The sequence below is a fragment of the Amborella trichopoda genome, chromosome 2 (genome assembly GCF_054954075.1).
Source record: "Amborella trichopoda isolate Santa Cruz 75 chromosome 2, AtrichopodaSantaCruz75HAP2 v2.0, whole genome shotgun sequence".
In the NCBI taxonomy this organism is placed as follows: domain Eukaryota; kingdom Viridiplantae; phylum Streptophyta; class Magnoliopsida; order Amborellales; family Amborellaceae; genus Amborella; species Amborella trichopoda.
This window is the reverse complement of record NC_142337.1, coordinates 62,322,063-62,326,900: the sequence shown is the minus strand read 5'-3', so window position 1 is coordinate 62,326,900 and position 4,838 is coordinate 62,322,063. Positions and strand designations below refer to the sequence as shown.

General features: G+C 36.9%; 1 long non-coding RNA gene across 1 annotated transcript; it reads left to right on the top strand.

Annotated features, from left to right (window-relative positions):
- The first annotated feature begins 580 nt into the window (after positions 1 to 580).
- LOC148783411 (uncharacterized) lies at positions 581 to 4,543 on the top strand. Its single transcript, XR_016050024.1, has 2 exons — positions 581 to 2,101; positions 4,323 to 4,543. It is a non-coding gene; the product is annotated as an uncharacterized LOC148783411 (long non-coding RNA).
- Positions 4,544 to 4,838: the final 295 nt, after the last annotated feature.

The window sequence follows — 4,838 nt, the reverse complement described above, 5'->3', positions numbered from 1 at the left end:
ATATTACACTTGATTACTACGACATTTGCCGTCCTTTAAGTCTCAAAATGCACATAATCTTGAATTATATTTAATTATTTACAAATTCCCTTATCGTACCATCGTAAATAAAAGGAAAGTATGATATAATTTTTTATTTTAACAATTAAATTCTGGGGTATTTTACCTTTGAAAATTTTTAAATAGTATACATAAACATTTCCAATCTTCAAACAGTTTCATTTTACGCCAAAGTGACAAAAATAAAAAATAGATTGTCCTCTTTATCTGAAAAAAAGCCTAACATCGTGATCTCAACCAGATTGAAATCTGGAAGTAAATATTCTCTTTATTCACCAAGATTTTTGTAGATATTGTTTATCAAGATGCTTCCAAAATGTAACTTTTTTCTGTCTTATTTCTTTTACTCATTTTCGTGCATATTTCATCCTAATTCTGTATTGGATGAGAATCTCACTAGTGAAAAAGGTGCTCAAATTGGATAAACTCCATACACTTTTTTCCGGCTCATCAGATGCTCAGTACATGTATAATTGGATAGATCCTAAAAAGGAAGTTCCAAGAAAAATATTAATTTTTTTGAAATAGTGGAAATGATAATTTTTGCCTGAACCATTGACCCAAACGGCAAGGCCACCTTGCCCAGACTGGGCTTGGCTCTGGCCCAACCATTGTCCCCAAAACAATCAAAGGTAAGGCGCATCTTCAAATGGCACCATAATATGTTGTTTCAATATAAAAAAATCTTTCTGATGGCTTGAATTTATTTTCTTCTCTAATTATAAAATTTAAATTAAAAAATAGTATAGATTGAGCAGATCTATGAACACTTAAAAATCTTGAAAATTGACGGTCTAGATAATACATTATATGGTACACTGTTTTCAAGACTTGAAAACTTATTTTTCTCATGTCCATACATCTTGAGGCCTAGAAGAGATTGAGATGATTGAATTGAGAATCTTTCAGCATCGAAACAAACTTCTCTAGTAAATTTTTGACGTGTGTCTTAATTTAATTGTTTAGGATCTCACCTTTATATAAACTTTTTTTAAAACAAATAAAGAAAATAAAAGAAAAAAGAAGAAAAAAAGAGGATAGATTGGGCTGGCATTGGCTCTAGCCCAGCCCTCGGGCCACAATTTGTGGCCCAGGCCCTACTTTCTTAAGGCCGGGCTAGGCTGCCCGGCCCAATACCGGCCCCGAGCATAACCGCCCCCACCAAAATACTAATTTGCATTGTATTAGTCCGATAACATCCATCCATCATCATAAGTATAATATATGCTAATTGTTTTTTGACATTTACAAGTACATGATTGAAATTTAAAATAAAAGAGTTATATCTCATCTTAGTTAATAGAGAGTACCCATGCAAATAGATTTAGGGCTATTTGATAATCTAATAAAGAGTGGGTTACAAATGTGCGTAAGGAATCTCTCCTAATATATTTTGTAAGGACCAAGGTTTTTCCGGCTATGGAAACACACACGGTGGTAGGAGCGTGAAGAGAAAGAAGGAGTAATGCCGCAAGTGAAGAGAGAGAAAGAGCAGTGCCGTACATGAAGAGAGAGGAGTAACACCGCACATGAAGAGAGAGAAAGAGAAATGCCGCGCGTGAAGAGAGAGGAGTAATACCGTGCGTGAAGAGAGAGAAAGAGCAGCGCCGCGCATGAAGAGAGAGAAAGAGTAACGTCGCACGTAAAGAGAGAAAGAGCAGCATCACGTTTGAAGAGAGAAAGGAGCAACACCGTATATAAAGAGAGAGAAAGAGCAACGCTGCGGGTGTAAGGAGAACAAGAAGGAAATTTCACAAACGACAGTAAGATGGAGCAAATGAACTAGTGCCATGCGTGACACTACCGTGCATGAACAGTGACTGCCACCTGCTGAGTGCATGTAGCCACACATTACCACTTGTCCAGTTGCATGTGTGGCGTATGCCACCTGTCAACACTTGGGCTACAACCTCCATCAAGGGAGTACTTAAGCCTCTCCCTCTCCCTCACCATTCACTTCGCTCTCCCTTTCTCTAATGCCTTGTTAGAAGCTTAAAGGAGGAGACTGTGGGAGAAGATTTGGAGACACTGTGCACTTAAAGTAAGTGGATCATCTACCCTGTAGGTCCTTAAGCATGGATTGGACATGAATTAAGCATGGTAATTTGCATGAGTAGTGGCATGAGTAATGGATGCATATATACACACTGTTATAATGTTAATTTCCAGCAATTTAGCTTGTCTTTACATGTCCAAAATGAGTATCAGATCTTCTTTGCTTTCCATGAAAAACCTGTGATTAAGTGTTTATATGTATCTAATGGTCAATAAGAAGGGTTTTGTGTTAAGATGTAACGTAATTTGGGATTAATTGGTGGTCATGTTGGATAATGTTACAACTGCACAGTAATTTCCAGGAAGATTCGATGTTTTTCTAATTTAATTTGGGCCTATCAAATGAGGCCTAAATGACCTCAAATTACTGCCATTGGAAATATATATGTATTTACTAAAATATTCATGTTTGAATCTTGCTCAAATTTTTATGCATGGAGAGTTATGCTTCAAAATGTGCAAGTAGGTTACTGTTGACAGATTTAGTAAAAGTGTAGAATTGATGTCTCTGTTGTTACAAATTTTGAATAACCAAATGGTATTTGTTTTCTTCTAAACAACTGTCAATTGAAATATTTATGAGTACTCTTGAAATCACATATTGAAAACATTTCAAAATTCTTCCTAAATTAAAAGTTATACATTTATTTGCGGAGATATGTCACTGTGGACAGATTTCTTAAAATCCAGAACCATTTCTTTGGTTGTCACAAACTTTTGAATGCCCAAATAGAGTCCAAATGTTCTCAAACTGCCATTGTTTGAAAGATACTATTTTTGCTCGAACTTCGATTTTCGAAACACCTCAAAACGACTTATGGATTGAAGATTATTACTGTGCTAAGTGGGACCTGTCACTATCCCAACTGCACAACAGGTTTTATATAGAATGCTTCATTTCTAATGAGCTTTTGAATGGCCAAATGGGATCCAAACGCCTTCAAACCACACCCATTTGAAAGACACGCATTCTTAGTACAAAATTAATTTTGGAACCATTTTCGAATTCCACATGGATCGAGCATTATGACCCTATATATGGCTGGATGTCACTGTCTGAAATTGCAGAAAAATATGACACTGTGATACTGAAAATATGATATTGTGATACAGGGGCACGGATTAATATATGTGATTATGTTATAATAATTGTTATATGTGCCATGACCGCTACGCAATGGGTCGTCCATTGGTAGTGGCTACTATGATTCTGTTATCTTAAGACTATTTTATGTGCCTTGACCGCTACACAATGGGTCATCCATTAGTAGTGGCTTAGGATTCTATTATATCAAGACTATTATATGTGCCATGACCGCTACGCAATGGGCCCTCCATTGGTAGTGGCTTCTGATTATGTTATATTAAAACTGATATCTGTGATGTGACCGCAATACAATGAGTCTTCCATTGGTAGTTGGATTTGTGATTCTGCTATACTGAAAATTGATATCTGTGGTATGACCGCTACGCAATGGGTCCTCCATTGGTAGTTGGATTTGTGATTCTGCTATACTGAAAACTGATATCTGTGATATAACCACTATACAATGGGTCCTCCATTGGTAGTTAGGTATACTGTACCTCGACTCCTATGATAAGAATGGAGTCAAGAGGTAACTATGGATAACAGGGTGGGTCGCGCCCCCCAAATTGTCATGGGCATTACGCATTGGGTCCTCCAATGGTAGTATAACGCCCTCGCGTCGGAAGGCATAAGGAGATGGTCATATCTTGCAAGGCCACAACCTATCGAAAACTCCAAAGGGCGCTGAGGATTGTGTATGTGAGTGAGGACATTACGAAATGAGACCTCAATTTATCATTGTTTTCCCTCCTGAATGAGGGTAGAAGTCCCAAGTTAAAGGATTGGCTTAGACTGATCGATGTGGCTTTTACTTCGAGAGTAAACAATTCTGTTTTCTGCCTGTCTGAATTAGATTTTCTGTATGAGTGTCTAACTAGAACTGTGATAAGTAACGATGTAATTGCTATCTCAGGAAATATTTGATGCTCTGGTATTTGAACCTTACTCTCTTTATACTGCTAGTGTTTATATTCTGATACACGACTCCACTCTGTGATACCGGTATGATCTCTGATGAACCATAAGCTATGTTATTATGTATATGCATGTAGACATGAATACGAGGGTAGTGATCTACTTACTGGGCTTATAGCTCACTCTGCTTACTTTCATTGTATAGAGTGATAGCACTTGACTGTGGGAGTCGAGCAGCAGAGTGGTGGCGGCAGACATCTGAAGCTTCAGACCTGTAAGGGATCCCTTTCTATACGGTAGGTGTCTGGTGGCAAGGCCACTGTGTTGTTTTGGTGTGATGCACTGTAAAGGGCTTGTAAGCCTTGAATTATATTGTAAAGAATCTTGGAGTTTGAATATAAATTAAAACCTGAGGTGCTTGATGTATGAGTTTTATTTACATTTTCGTGGTTTGCTTTCTGCATTTCTAACACACATTGAGCCACTCTCGCCTGAGTGACGTTCGCGACTTTCGGTTGCAATCCCACACTCTATCGCCCTCGTGACATATTTCTAATAAAAAGTGATTAAATAAATTTTTAATTTTTATTTGATAACTTTTATCTTTAAGAAAATAATTATTATTTTTTTTATGAATTTTAATTATGAAAAATGCTAATTTAAAAAAAGGATTTGAATGGTATGTAGATTCTTATAAATTTATGGTAGAAAATGTTAGCAT